Consider the following 15,960-nt stretch of genomic DNA (forward strand, 5'->3'; position numbering starts at 1 on the left):
ATAAGCCGCGGCACGTTGTTGGAGCACCCTTTTCATTGTGGCGGCCTCCGCAAGAAATTCATTTACAGTCGACGGTGGGTTGCGCACAAGTCCTGCGAACAGTTGCTCTTTCAAACCATGCATTAAGGGCCTGACCTTTTTGTCCTCGGACATGGCGGGATCGGCTCGCCTGAAGAGGCGCGTCATGTCCTCGACGTATGCTTGGACACTCTCATTCGGCATCTGGATGCGGGAGTGAATGGCACGTTCTGCATGTTCGCGACGATCCGCGCTAGTGTAGGCCTCGAGCAGTTAACGACGGAATTCCTGCCACGATGTTAACATTTGCTCTCGGTTCTCGAACCAGATCCGGGCGCCATCCTCAAGGCTGAAGTAGACGTTCCTTAGTTTGGCAGTATCGTCCCACTGGTTCAAAGCAGCGACACGCTCAAACTGAAGGAACCAGTCCTCCACATCCTCAAAGAGGTCATCATGAAAAGGCTTCGGTACTCGAGGGGCCTGCAAGGTGTAGTTACAGGCCGGTGCGACGCCCGTTACCTGCTGAGCAGAAGCACTAGATGTCATGGCGGCGGGTGATGGCTGAAACTCCGGAGACAGTCCCTGGAGCCGTCGACTGCAGCGATGCACGGGGGTGTCCAATGGCACAGGGCTGGCGCGAAGTCTTTCAGATGGAGACTCTTGCATAGGTGATCTTACCCAGCACCTCCACCAGAATGTCACGTAAAGGTGATTGAGGATATAAAGAATAGCAAAGGGGTTAGCTCCGATACAACAGCGGTGAGCAGCACAGACGCAAAACCCGCAAGCGACACTTCGTCGTTCTTCACTCAGTCATGCGCCACCTGGCAACGCTAGGTGGCAATATTATGTATTGTTAAAAACGTAACGTGCTTCCCTATTGGAAAACGCAGTGCCACTGGGAGACACTGGGCCAGTGTCATACCTGATTATCGGACCAGTGTGGCACTGCATACTGGCACACTGGCATGCTGGCCTACACTGGCATGCTGGCCTACACTGGCATGCTGGCCTACACTGGCATGCTGGGGGACACTGGCATGCTGGGGGACACTGGCATGCTGGGGGACACTGGCATGCTGGGGGACACTGTGCTGGCACACTGGCAGTAGGTAGCCAGCATACAGACCACACGTGATACTAGCATGCAGGACAGAATACACCCTGCACAGAAGCGGGTGATGCCCTGTTCCCATTGACTGTAACGTAGAGCTTCGCATGATATATGCAATTTTATTTTCACACATTTCCTTCTGACGGCCCACACGACTGACTTCTGCAAACATATCATCAATGGCCTTTCGGTCAGAGATCCTTTTGGCAGTCGACATATCACTTGGGTTTTCAGTGACCACCTTTTGTATTAGATCTAAAAAAAAGAGAAGATATGCATAAGTAACGGAAGCAAAATGGTGTTTAAGGTCATGGTATAGAAAAACACTGTTGATCTGCCACTAATTTTAACATTCATTTCACAGGGGTGCAATAGAAGGATTTGTAGCAATTTTTGGAGCAGCAAAATCCGTATTTGGAGCAGCTCACAGGAGAAAATAACCTGCGCTTTGCAGAATGAATTTAAATTTTGAAGCCATTAACCAGAGAAGAAACCTTACCTTCGGGGCAAACAAACAAAAAATATGTGAATATCGGACCGTATGGATGTGATCCAAAGGAAATCTAGCAAGGGCCACCTATTACAGGTGCTTGGCATATTTCGTTCCGGAATCTGGCGTGCACCTCTTTCTGTAAGCATTTTGTACCGCAAGGCGTGGCATCAAACAAAAAAAGAATGTTAGCCATACAACCAAGGTTAATTTTTCAAAAAAAGAAAAAGGATACAAACAGCTAAAGAATGTGCTTTTTTTTGCATCTAGCACGGTTTGACAATCTCATTCACAGATTCTTGCTTGCAAGACTCTTAAAACAATATTTTACTGTCTGCAAAATTCATAGCTTGTATTGCTCGACGACAGCTCCAGTCGAGATTCAAAGCCATCAGCCTGCTATCAGCCTGTGCTTAAATGCGAGCGTAGTACCAAAAACAAAAATCTTCATTCAAAAGCAAAAAAAAAAAAATAGCAACCCAAATGCAAAAGGGCAAATGCCAAAAGCAGATAGGAAAGCAAGTCGTATATATTCGTATAAGCAAGGCTGTATATTTCGTGCACAGGGCAATTTAGATGTTTCGGCATCCATAAATGTTAATTCTGACAGTCTTGGGCTACATTGTGGTGTTATGGAATTCAAAATATGGCTGCTGCGCGTTTCCCGACATGCCGATGCCTCTCCCCTCCACCCCCCCAATTTATTATCACCAACAGAAGCCATAACTGATGCATCTCCTACACTATCTGACGGGAAAGTGAGTCTTGAGTCTATCAACTAGACTGCATAAAAACATCCTTGCTGCACATGAATAGCCCAACAAAATACAGAAAACTTCCCGAAGCGACATAAAAAAAAAGCTAGATACACCCATTAAAAGCATGCAGTGCTTAAAACAAAGCATGGAAGTATTACTGCAAAATCAAAAATACTACCACGCCCCTTTTAGCAGTGCAACGCAGTAGCAGTGGTGCCTCGTTACAAATGGCCTCTATGCATTAAAAGGATACTTCACCGCACGAACTGTGACCCGTGCGTTGAAGCATCCTCAAACTGCAACAGTTCAGCATACTCAAAGTGGAGGAAGCACGTGAATGCTAGAAAGGAAAATATGGGTAGGAGTTAGAACGGCATGAAGCCATCTCAAAATAAAAATAAAAAGGCCAGTGACATGCTGAAGTGTCTGAAACGTCACAACTGGCTATATCACGGTCGCAGAAAGTTGTCTCCGAGCATGGCAAATTTTTGCGGCCGTTCGGCGTATTTTGGTGCAAATTCAGCAAGTTTTGCGCACGCAGAATTATGCTGCTGTATCAAAATGGCACAATTGGCACAGCTGTTGCAGCACTGATTTCAGCAACAAGCATAAAACGAAACCTAGTCATGATTACCATCACTTTCTCAGGGGTTGCCGGCATCTCTGGAACACTGCCTGCAGTCCTTCTGCAATGCTGGCCCGTGAGGCTTCTCTCTCAACGCCACAGGTGTCCAGAAATACCATCACCATTTCCCGCTCCACTTTTGTCTCATTTTTCTTGCTTGTGATAAATTGAACTTTTCTCTCGTTGATGTACAGATTCGACCCAAAGTGAACCTGCAAGCACAAAATTGGAACACATAAAATATGTATATACAGAGGGTGGAAAAAAGAGGCACAGTCATCCATAATAAGAATTTGCAACACTAAGATGAGTTCAAAAAGTACTTCAGTGGTTATTTATGTGGTTTAACATCACAACGTGACTCAGGCTATAAGAGACGCCACAGTGGAAGGCTCCAGAAATTTATACCACCTAGGGTTCTTCCACATGCAAGGCATCGCACAGCACAGTGGCGCCTTGCTTTTCATTTCACGAACTTTGAAAAGTGCCCACTGCCGCCAGAATTCGATCCTACATCCTTGAGTTCAGCAGTCGTTGCCCGGAATCAGATCGCGGACAGCCAATTGCAGAAGGCTTTGAGGTATTCAACTTCTGTTTTGGCCTTTTTTGCGACAAGTTTTTCTATAATCCGTTTTGGACGAAGGAAAATCCTGTAGACGATCACTTCATTTCGTCCATGCGCATACGAGGGCATCGAGTCGGTTGATTGGTAGGGTAATAAGGGAAAACAAAGGTTATAGACTGGCTAGATATTGTTTACTTTCGAAAGGAGCTGGAGGAAGTCACTGCTTGCAATGGAAATCTGCATCGATGTGCAGGAGCACGCCACGCACCAATGTGGTGTTTCCATTAGAAACCAGATGTGTTACATGAAATTTCATCAGTGTTATATCGTACTTCATGCTGTTAAGTGTTAGAAATGGAGTATTAGCCTAACTGTACTTCCCTAGACCAAACCGCGAGGCAGCAGTAACAGAGCAACGCTGAAAATGCGCTGCTCTGTTGCAGTCCCGTTGTTTGTGCGGTGTGCACCAGTGGCAACGGCAGGAGTTAGCGTAGTGATGGCACGACGCATCGCCAAGGATTGTCGCTTCACATGGTTACGACTTAAATGTATTAGCTCCTTTAAATGGCTTAATATTGCTTTAATAACATTCCCCATCCAGCTTGGCACAGGAAAATGCTGTGCATTCTAGACACTTATCGCACTATGGCTGTATTCGCACTTTTGCAGATGTTGCATGTGTTCGTGATCAGGGTGTCCGGCCCGGCCCACCCAAGATAAATATACCTGGGCTCAGACCAAGCCCAAGGGCTTCTGAGCAGCCCCAGCCCGTGCACAGCTCTAGAACCTACCTTAACTATAAAGCAGGTTTGGGGGTGCAGGTTAACTGCAAATTTTTTCCAGGGGGAAGGGGGAGGCAGTGGTCACTGCACAACAATGCGCAGTCTCCCCATGTAGTCCGCCATTCCCATAGCCATCAACGCTTGTCAAACAGATAAGGAGCCAACAGAAGGCAGAGGCAAATCCACATCCATAGCATAGTCTTTATTCTCCATGCCATTGGTCGCTTTGTTCTGCCAGAAGTTGTTAGGCCTTTTGCAAGGTGCTGTTTCAACACCCTATCAACACAGTTTGCACTGATAGCCTTTGTTTTGGTGCCATGAGTGCGACTCGGCAGCAGTTTTTCACAGCGAAAAACAAGCTAAAGGTTACGAACCAGTTTTTTTTTTACCCTCCCGCGCAGACTGCTAGCGCGCTCCTGCTCTCGACACTAGGCAACATCTGTCAGGCGCGCGTGACAGGGGACTGCAGGACTGTGGGTCATACGGATGCCCCGCGTTGAATAAGTGTTTGTGAGCGATCATTCTTCAATGCTGTCGTTAACGCACTGTACCGCTTATGCATGGAGGTGTATGCTGTGCCTCGCTACTCATACCTGTCCCTGTTCCAGAGAGTACAACAGCATTTTAAAGCGCACTGTTCTTTTTTTGAAGCAATATACGAAGGTAGTCGACCATGCAGGTTGCAAACTGTAAATCGCCGTTTATGCGCAGTGGCGGCGTTTTTTTCTGAGACTGCCCTTCGCATAATTCACACGTTTCGCTTTTTACTTTTTTGATTCTGCGAATGAGAATGTAAAATTTCGGACCGGACTCCATGATGTGAGATGTAACCAGATCTGAGAGCTTCGCGCTGAAGGTTGCTTAGGCAAAACGCATGTTTTCGGCCACCAGTGGTTTGTCTTTGGCTTTCGTTTGCCGTTCCTTAACAGCAGTGTAAGTCTGACCATGGGCGAGTTGGTAATCCAAGAGAGTGCAGACAGCGCAAAAAAAAAAATACTAGCACAAAGTTTTTTTTTTTTTTTTTATGGTGCTGTGTGCAATTTGACTGTAAGCAATACAAATTGTTATTTCCTTATTGCAGAGAAAAGTATGCGTGCAAAACATTTGAGCGCAATAGCTTTTTGCTGTCAGCATCTGCCCGAGACACAACACAATTTCATTACATGCTTTGACCTGGCCCAAATGGCTAAACAGCTCTTTCACACACACTGAAAGCACTGAAATAGAATATACTTGTATTCAGCTGCTACTGTGTTCATATTTGTTCAAAACTTAAAAGAAATAGAGAAACTGTGCTGTGTCCTCTAGCGGTGGCTCTGTGGATAGGGCTCTTCACTGCGGAGCCATAAGACATGGGTTCGATCACGGAAGCTATGGCCGCTCTTCGATGAAGATGAAGGCGCTTGTGATGTCATGTGATGTGTTGTGTGATGTCAGCGCGCGTTAAAGAACCCCAGGTATTTGCTAAATTTCCGGAGCACTTCCCTACGGCGTACCTCATTGCCGATGCCACTTTTGGATGCTAAACTCCATATACCACTGATAACAGTTGTCATGCTCCAGCTAGCATTTCTTTGCTGCAGTTTCTTCCTTTGGCATGTACAAAAATGCTTGAAATACAGGCATTTCGGTTTGATAGGCACTAGATTTTCCAGGGATAAAATGAAACGATCCTAATGTGGTGGTATGTATAAAGCACAAAAAAACTTGCCTGCTGTTAGCCTGTCGACTCAGATGCGCACACCGCGATAATTTGTTGGTGTTAATGGCACACACCACGCTAACAACAGCACAGCGCAATTGGTGAGGTTCGAAATGGCTGGTATGAAGGAAGAGCTCACTGGAAGTGAAATTATATGCGAGTCGTACGCAAGAGTAATGGTTTGGTTTGGTTCGTGGGGTTTAACGTCCCAAAGCGACTCAGGCTATGAGAGACGCCGCAGTGGAGTACTCCGGAAATTTAGAGCACCTAAAGGTTTTTTACCGTGCACTGACATCGCACAGCACAACGGGTGCCTTGCTTTTCGCCTCTATCGAAAAGCGGCCGTTGACGGCCGGGATACGATCTCACATCCTTGGAAACAGTATTCGAGCGCCATAACCACTGCGCCACCCCAGCGGGGTGCAAGAGCAATGCTTGCAATTGTTCAGACATTTTGTCATCAGTAAGGCACCAAAATGACAGCATTATAGCGCAGTTGCATGCTGAGCATCAAACACTGTTAACGTGAATGTAGTACTAAATCCCACTAATAACTAGTCGATTTTAACTCTACGACAATGAAAATAAACTTGCTCCAACACAATCATGCCATGAAAATATTTTTGGCAATTTTGTCTAGCTCCCGAACGCTAGCTGAACGTGGCTACTGAACAGGCACGGTCCCGCAGTCCCCAAGGAAGTGTCCACGTGGCGGCGCGCCGGCAAAAAATGGCCGCGTCCGGGAGCAGCTATAAATCTGGTCTATAGCCACTGGAAATTTGCAACAAAGCTGCAGCAAAAGAAAATGACGTCGAAGAGTTGTGCATTCGCAAGTGGAGGAAGACAAAAAAAATCTTGAAACAATTACAAGCGTTTCGTGGCCTGAAGACTGGATTCCATTCCGTCCCCCTTTATTCACTACATAGTGAAGTGTGCCTTTTTTTGGAGAAAAATTAATTTTGGGTAAAAATTAAGAATAGAGTACAGAAATGCAGGGATGTAACAGCTGAAATAGGATTTCTAACAATTTTAAGAGCAGCAAAATCTTAATTTTTGGAGTAGTAATATCCATATTTGGAGCAGCTGAACAGAAAAAAACTGCACTTAGCAGCAGCATGAAGTTTTGGAGCCATTAAACAGGGAGGAAACATTACTCTCGGCACAAAAAAATGAAAAGATGTGAACATCGACAGTATGAACGTGATCCAAAGGAAATCTAGAAAGGGCCATCTATCACCGGCACTTAGTATATTTCTTTTAAAAATCTGGCATGTACCTATTTTTGTAAGTAAGCATTTTGTATTGCAAGGCATGCTATCACACTAAGAAAAAAAAAGAATGTGAGCCATAAACCCGAGGAGGTTAATTTTTCAAACTTCCGGGACTGAATAAAAAACCAAAATCTAGAGAATATTCCTTCCTTTTTTTCTGCATCTAGTGCGGTTTGACGATCTTAATCATGGGAGCTTATGCCCCACCGGGGTGGCGCAGACAACTATTCCCAAGGATGCGGGATCGAATTCCGGCCTCGGCGGCCGCTTTCCGTGGGGGCAAAAAGCAAGGCGCCCGTGTGCTGTGCGATGTCAGCGCACGTTAAAGAACCCTAGGTAGTCGAAATTTCCGGCGTCCTCCACTACGGCGTCTCTCATAGCCTGAGTCGCTTTGGGACGTTGAACTCCACAAAACACAAACAAAACAAACTCATGGGATCTTATCTTGCTCGGAAGACTCGCAAAACAATGTTTTACTGTCTATGAAATCTACAGCTTGTCTCATGCAAGTGCAGCTCCGGAAGAGCTCAATTGGAAGTCTATGCCCAAAAGTGACACCAGTACAAACGCATAACAAAAAGCAATGCTGGTTCAAAAGAAAACGCAAACAAATACCAAATACAAGAAAAACAGCAACCAAAAGACAAAGGGGCTATACCGAAAGCAGATAAGAAAGTGCGTAATAAGCAAAAAAAAACGATTAGCGAGAATGTCTTCGGCCTGTGACTGACTCTTCCTAGAGGTTGGCAATGACGGTTTTGCCTGAATATTTTGATTAAGGGGAGCAGGGCGATGAGTCGGGATATTAAGTTAAATATTTCATGCACAGAACAGACTGCAGAAAGAGTTAACGTGAGTGTTCAAAGCCAATCAAGATTCTTAATTATGAACTTCACTTTGAAGGCAAACAGCCAGCCACCTGTCAGAAAGGCAAATCATCCTTTGACACCATTTATATCACTCCAAGTGATGAGCGGTTGCAATAAATCTGGTTGTTCCAAGTAGCTAGATTTTCATTCAAGTACATTCAAATCTCGTTACTACAAACACGTTAACATATATATGTTAGCAAACAGAGAGAGTCGGTGCAATGAAGTATGCATCCGATGAAGCATTGCACAAAGCGGAAGGTATAGAGGTTTTTAATCAGTCGTGTGCTGCACGCAGTAGAAGAAAATAACTTATTTCTTCAAAGGAAGCAGCTTTGAAGTTCGTGAAACATTTTCATTTCAGATCTGGCTTTTATGCATGTCTCTACTGCTAAGATACATCATTTTCATACCAAGATTAGATCACTCCCTTATAACCACTAATTTTTCAGTACCGTGATAATTCAAAATAATGAACCATTTTAGCCCAACATGATTCATAATATCGAGATTTGGCCATGAAAATCCAGTGCCCAGAAAAATGCAAGGCATTCCACTTTTTTTCTTGCTGAGATACATGGATGCATATTATAAACGAGTAAACAGGATACTTCTAGATAGTTTCATTTTACAAATGCCTTAAAGCCATGCATCTCTCAAAATATATGAAGTCTGTGCTAGCACCACACCATATTAAAGTGCTGTTTTAGTTTTCCAGGCCATATGTAACTGCATTAAATAGGATAAGCAGAACATGTCACATCATACAACATGCACACGTTAAATAATACTCTTGAACGATCAAAAGTCACAGCCGTCTAGCTTTGTTAGGGGCTTACATTTCTTCCCGTGACTTCAAAGAGCTGAACACGAGGCGGAGAGGTGGGGAGGGGGGGGGGGGCGCCAACTTTCGCATGAGCCATGTTGACTGAAAGGGAAGGTGAAAAATACAGGTCAAATATGAGATACTTGTATGGACTGACATTAGGAAGTGGCGCTCCAGATACCTTTTGCAATGACAATAACATGTACGGCACCTGTTTCTAATAAAGTAGCCATGTATGTACAAAAGGACAAAAAGCAGGCAACAAGGTATTTGCATTATGTTGTGTATGTAATAGACAGTAAAGCAACACTAGTAGCAGGTCTGGGAAAATTATATCAGCAGAGATATATCCATTGCAGGCCAAAGGCCTCTTTCATATTCTTACAATTAACCCGGTCCTCTGCTAGCTGCATCCACTTGACCCCTGTGAACTTCTTAAATTCATCCGCTCACCCAACTTTCTGCTGCACCCTGCTATGCTTTAGTTACCTTGGAATCCAATTTGTCGCCCTAAGTGACCATCGACTATCTTCTGTTTGATAAACAAGTATGTGGCAGTTTTATCAAACATTATTTACGTAGTGTCCAAAAACATCAAACAAGAATATTTAGGGTGCCTTCTATGGACACAGTAATGAGGTTGAGCCTTGTGGAAGTAAACAGTATGTGCATATTTTCATTTCTGGGGGCTTTATCTGTGGTTATGTAGGCTGCTGCTAAAATGTCTACATATAAAAAAACCTCCAAAACAAGAGAATTAGAACAAAAATAAACTCAATAAGAATGAATATACATCATTCCAAGACTACATCCTCCCATTCCTTGAAAAAAAAAAATTAAGCAGTGCATCCTCGATTATGCCAAAATGGTAGGTGGATGCCACTGCAGGATGGCTCGAAGAGAGCTACTGAATGAATACAGTAGGTAATAAACAATGCAATCACTTATACTTAAAAGAATACAGTATACATCAAGATGAAAGTGAATGCAGGTTGTCTGGTGCCTTGTTGATGAAGGCAGCTGATGTACGATCAACGACTGTGCCAGTAACACCAACAAATTATCGTGGTTCGTTCATCGGAATCGACAAGCTTACAGCACGCAAGTTTTGTTGAGCTTTATTTATAAACAACGGAGCATTAGGATCATTTCTTTTCATCGCTGGATAATCTAGCACCTATTGAACAGTAGTGCCTTCATGTCAAGCATGATACTTTTTTTGATCCTGCACATACATTGTCATACACGCCAAAGGAAGAAACTGCAGCAAAGAAATACTAGCTGGAGCATGACAACTGTTTTTATGTGGTATATGAAGTTTAGCGTCCAAAAGTGGCATCTGCTATGAGGTACGCCGTAGTGAAGTACTCCGGAAAGTTATTGAATGCCTGGAGTTCTTTAACGTGCGCTGGCATCGCACACCACACAAGCGCCTTCAGCTTCATCTTCATCGAAGAGCTGCCATAGCTTCCGTGATCGAACCCATGTCTTTTGGCTCAGCAGTCGAGAGCCCTATCCACAGAGCCACTCGCTGGAGGACACAACACAGTTTCTCTATTTCAAGTTTTGAACAAATATTAACACAGTAGCGGCTGAATACGAATATTCTCTATTTAGATGCTTTCGGTGTATGTGAAAGATCTGTTTAGCCATTTCGGCCAGGTCATAGCATGTAATGAAATTATGTTTTTGAGTCTTAGGCAGAAATCACAAAAAGCTACTATGCTCAACCATTTTTCATGCAGACTTCTCTTTGAAACAAGGAAATAAAAATTTGAATTGCTGATAGTGGGAGTGCAGACAGCCCAAGCAAAAAAAAAAAAAAAAACAAAAAAACATCGGAAACGTAGCTCCACATTTTTTTTTTTTGCGCTGTCTGCACTTGTGGATTGCCCAACTCGCCCAAGCGTCTGTTATAATCGGACTTAAACTCGCGTTAAGGAATGGCAAATGAAAGCCAAAGACGAACCACTGGTGGCCGAAGGCCGAAAACACGCTTTGCCTAAGCAACCTTTAGCGTGAAGCTCGCCAATCCGGTTACATCTCACACCATGGAGTCTGGTCCAAAATTCGCAGAATCAAAGAAGTAAAAAAGGAAGACGTATGCATTCAATGCTTGTGAAGGGCAGTCCGAGAAAAAAAATACGCCACTGCTGCGCATGAACGCTGATTTACAGTTCGCAACCTGCCTGGTAGCCTACCTTCGTATATTGCGTCAAGAGGACAGTGCGTTTCAAATTGCTGTAGTATTATGTAGAACAAGGACAAATGTGAGTAGCAAGGCACAGCACACACCTACATGCGTAAGTGGTAGAGCGCGTTAACTACAGAATTTGACAACGATTGCTCACAAACACGCGTATTCAACGCGAGGCGCCTGCGTGATCTGCGGTCCCGCAGTCCCCATACATACGTCGCCTGGTGTCTAGAGCAGGAGCGCGCTGGCAGCCTGCGCGTGAGGGTAAAAAAATCTGGTCTATACCAAGCAGATATGTCTGGCCAGCAATAACTGTTAGCAAGGTAGCGTCCAAGCAACAAATACAAAACCAAGATCATCACTCACATCGTCCAAACAAGACAGTCACTACTCTCGCCACAGACACAAACTTAAACAAAAAATAAACATCTGCAGCTGCCATGAATTAGGTTCACATTCCCTCCCAATACATCTAAATGTGTCCGCTTTCTGAGTTTCAAAGGAAAAAAAAACACATCAAGGCAACCCTCCTTTCAATTGCTGATCCCCTTGGCCAATCTGGTCAGCTGCAGTTCATTACAAAACACGACTGCTTTTGCACCAGCTTTCTTCCTCACAAACATAAAATTCTTAATTTCCTGGGTTGCCTTCTCTTTGTATAGGCCAGCCGTAGCTGCGAAGCCCCGTTGTTTGTCAGTTTGAAGAAAACGAAGGTTATTCCTCAGAAGGTATTTAAAATCATTGATTTTTTAGAGGAATAACCTTCGTCTTCTTCAAACTGACAAACAACGGGGCTTCGCAGCTCCGGCTCATCTTCCGAGAAGTCCTCTGTAAGTCTTCAAGCCCATCCAAAAAGCATTCCTCATGCACCACACATCCCTAGCAACAACTCATAAACAGCCTTCAAGAACTGAAATTTCATTTTTGCACAAGGACAAAGAGGCATCAATGAACCATGTGCTGTCTTTCTTTTGTATCTATAACGCCTCAAAAACTTCTCTGCCAATCCTATTCCGACTCTTGCCTAATAAGAAGACCTTAGGCAATTAAAAAGAATTTTATGCTTGTGAAGAAGAAATGAACTGCAGCTGACCAGATTGGGCAAGGCAATCAGCGATTCAAATAACGGTTCCCTTCATATGTCTTGTGTTGAAACTCACAAACCGGACTCATTGTTTAGATGTATTGTGCGTGAATGTGAACCTGATTCTTGGCAGCTGCAGATGTGTGTTTTTTTTTAGTTTGTGCCTATGTGGCGGGAGTTTTAACTCTTGTTAGAAGATGTGAGTGACAGTCTTGGTCTTGTATTTGTTGCTTGGATGCTACCTTGCTAACATTTACTATTGGCCAGACATATCTGCTTGGGATAGAAGATGTGTGCGAGTGTGCTGTACTTGAGAGTAGAGGAGGAAGTTGTGGCCGAGTGTGCAAGAGGAAATTCGGGTACAGTTTTGTATTACAGTTTGTAGTGTGTGCCTGTTTCGTGTTTGTTTCTATGTGTTTGTCTAGGCTTCACTGCAATTCTGAGTATTATGCACCAACTCACCCCATAAGCTGCTACACCACCCTTTACTGACTATCAAGGAGGTGACAAATTATGAATGTAACATACCTCATCGGGAGTTTTGAAAGATTTGAATGCCTTGAGGATGTTCTGCATCTCAATGTGATTCGCCTGGCACTTCCATTTCCTTTTCTCTTTTTCGGTTGGACATTATGAGGCCTTTGAAGAAGACAAGTCGCTCACAGATTAGCGTGCAGTTGAATAGATGATCCTTCAGTTGATCAGCTCCAGCGTTCTGCTGCCACCCTCATAGTAGTCAGCCGACCTATCTATTTTCCTTTAAATAAATCTTGCTCTGTAGACATACCGGTTGTCTAAAATAGCCAGTTTGCAATGACCCCACAATGCAAAACCGTTACTCAGCAAGCACCTTTACGATTCTCAAGGAAGTGGCAGCTAATCATACTATTATAATAAAATGAACCCCAAGTGATATTGCTCATGTACTTTCACTTACTATTTAGAGGGTCACAATGTATCTAATACTGCACACATGTTAGCTTCATCTTGCAAAGCACTTTTGAATTGGTCCCTCATCCAGACAATAAGTGTTGCATGTATAGGCTACAGCTTTAAGAAATGGACTGTCCAACTGGACCACATCACAAATAAAACTGCAATTAATAAATACCCTAACTATTATGTACAGCTCTTTTGAGCACAGCTGGTCATGGCGTGATGACAGAAAAATCCTTACCTTAGCAGACTTGGTGACTTTGCCAAGAATCAGCCTTGGCACTGGGGTCCACGATATCTTAAAAGAAGCCATCAGCTCTCTGAGACCTTCTGCATGACAACACACAAAAGACATGAGAAGAGCTCGCATAGAAGCTTTTGTTAAATGCCTAAAGTGGATAGAAACTAATATGGTACGATATCCAAAATGAACACAAGTGCATGATGTATAGAATTCGTGAAACTGTTCCAACACTCTGCCCAAGTTTGCTGAGGTGTTAGTAATGGCAAAGTTATGAATTCAGGCTCTGTCATATTAGGTGCTAATATGCAATCACAAAAACTATAAGCGGTAAGGGATAAATATGTGCAGCTACATGACATAAGCTCGTGTCTTGTCTTGAAACTGTTTCCCTTCCACATGTTATTGCCAATAAGCATACAGGCAAAAATGAGTTAAAACTTCCTCCTTAAAAGGTCCTCTTGTTTGTGTACAGGCACGCTGGCTGAGCTCTTCCGACATATAAAACTAACGAGGGTCGTTCTGCACCAAACGTCCCGGAGGTAGCACTCAACCTGATTTGTCCAAAAACATTCCCGATGACTCATCCCAAGGCATGTTTGAAAACTTAAAATTGCTCCAAAACATTTTTCTGAGTTGAGCAAAATTCAAATGTTTCGAAAAAGCGAGAAACCAAGTATCACATTAAATAAAGTTAAAGTTAAATTGGTTCACAGGAAGGGAAAGGCGCAGTAACTGTCACACTTGCTCTGTGGACACCCGAACCGCGCCGTAAGGGAAGGGAGGAAGGTGGGAATGAAAGTGGAAAGAAAGAAAGAGGAGCCGTAGTGGAGGGCTACGGAGTAATTTCGACCACCTGGGGATCTTTAACGTGCGCTGACATCGCACAGCACACGGACGCCACTTCGTTTCGCCTCCATCGAAACGCAGCCGCCGGGGTCGGGTTCGAACCCGGGAACTCCGGCACAGTAGTCGGGCGTCTTACCACTGCACCACCCCGGCGGGGCGTATCACATTCAATAAACAATAAAGCATTCAAAATTTTCGAAATCTTTCCTTAAACATTGTGTAAGAAATACTCAAAGAACAAAATTTTCATTTCGTTACAACTATCAACAAGCTTTTGGGAATTAGAAAATAGCCATATTGCTTCCCTAGATGTCATTTATAACCAATGTTACATCTAGTAAATCAGTGTATATCAAAATAGAAAACAGTTTGCAGAAAGAAGTGCATGTTGAACCATGAAGACATGTTGGTGTCAGCCTGGAAGGGTTACAGTAAAAAAAAGAACGAACGTTAAGGCGCTAGGTAGAGCAGCTTATTGTCTTTCATTTCTGAATTTTTCATCGCGTTAACTGTTGCTTTAAGAGAGAAAGTAATTTTTGATGTCGAGCTCACTGCTGCAAGTTGCGTCGCCTTTTAGAGCCCCTTCACCGCAGAGCACAGCTGGCATGTAATAACACACTTATCCGAAGAGAAGAGCACGCGACAGTGCGAAGTGCACACAGCTGAGGTGAGCGCTCGCGCAGAGGGTGCCTCGTTCGCATGAGGGGGGTGGGGGGAGTCTCATGAACACCTCTTCGACTAATCTTCCGATGTTTGCCTGAAATGCAGACCCTACTTAAGAACAATAACGTCTGGTAGCAGCGGTAAAAGCATTATACAGTAGGTCGTGGGTAAAAGCGTCGACGGCGCCTTGCACAGCGGTGAAAAGACAAGAGACAAAGCAACTTGCGGCGATAGAGCTCAAATAATTTCTTTTTGCGCTTTTATCCAGCAGTATCTCGATGAAAATTTCGGAAATGAAAAACAATATACTGTTCTGCGTAACCTCCTATTGCTCGTAAGCACTGCTTGAGAGCCTACAGAAGTGGAGAAAGGCTTACCACTGACGTATTCCCCGCTGCCTTCGATTGCATACTGAGACGACACAAACACTTGAGACGAGGACGGATCCACCGCTGTTAGTAAACGACGCGCGCTGTGGTCAGGGAGCAGCTGATGCCAATATGACACGCAGGCAGAAGTAAAATACGGCAGATAACACAAAGATAACCCAATATACAATAGGCTGTGGGCCACACAGACCGGTGACCGTTGATACACACCAGCGCCTGTACACACACATGCGAACTGCCAAGCAGTTACATGTGAGTAGTAGTATCGTAGTATTGTATACAAAAGTGCAACAATAATTAACAATCCTTTTATCAATAATATAATAAAAAGTTAACCTGTTTTTGAAACGTTTTGAAAGCCAAAAATGGAGCATAAGTTTTCTTTTATTTTCAACCAATGGGAACCAGAAGTACCATCGGCAGCCGAGACGCGGGAAGTTTGAAATTATGGATTGTAGCGGCGTTCAAAATTGCAAACCAATCAGCTTACTATCTGTTACATATAACGGTGTTTACTAACGTAATCACAAAATCGCTAACACAATTACGACAATCTTAGACTTCAATCAAGCAAAAGATCA

The 15,960-nt window shown here is 43.9% G+C and overlaps 1 long non-coding RNA gene across 1 annotated transcript; it reads right to left on the reverse strand.

Annotated features, from left to right (window-relative positions):
- Window positions 1–1,235: 1,235 nt before the first annotated feature.
- LOC146191936 (uncharacterized) lies at window positions 1,236–15,596 on the reverse strand. Its single transcript, XR_014706718.1, has 5 exons — window positions 15,368–15,596; window positions 13,479–13,567; window positions 9,034–9,122; window positions 3,015–3,217; window positions 1,236–1,387 (listed from the first exon to the last, which is right to left on the reverse strand). It is a non-coding gene; the product is annotated as an uncharacterized LOC146191936 (long non-coding RNA).
- Between the last annotated feature and the right edge of the window lie 364 nt (window positions 15,597–15,960).

Source organism: Amblyomma maculatum, chromosome 4 (genome assembly GCF_055883805.1).
Source record: "Amblyomma maculatum isolate TAMU_Amacu chromosome 4, ASM5588380v1, whole genome shotgun sequence".
Taxonomy (NCBI): domain Eukaryota; kingdom Metazoa; phylum Arthropoda; class Arachnida; order Ixodida; family Ixodidae; genus Amblyomma; species Amblyomma maculatum.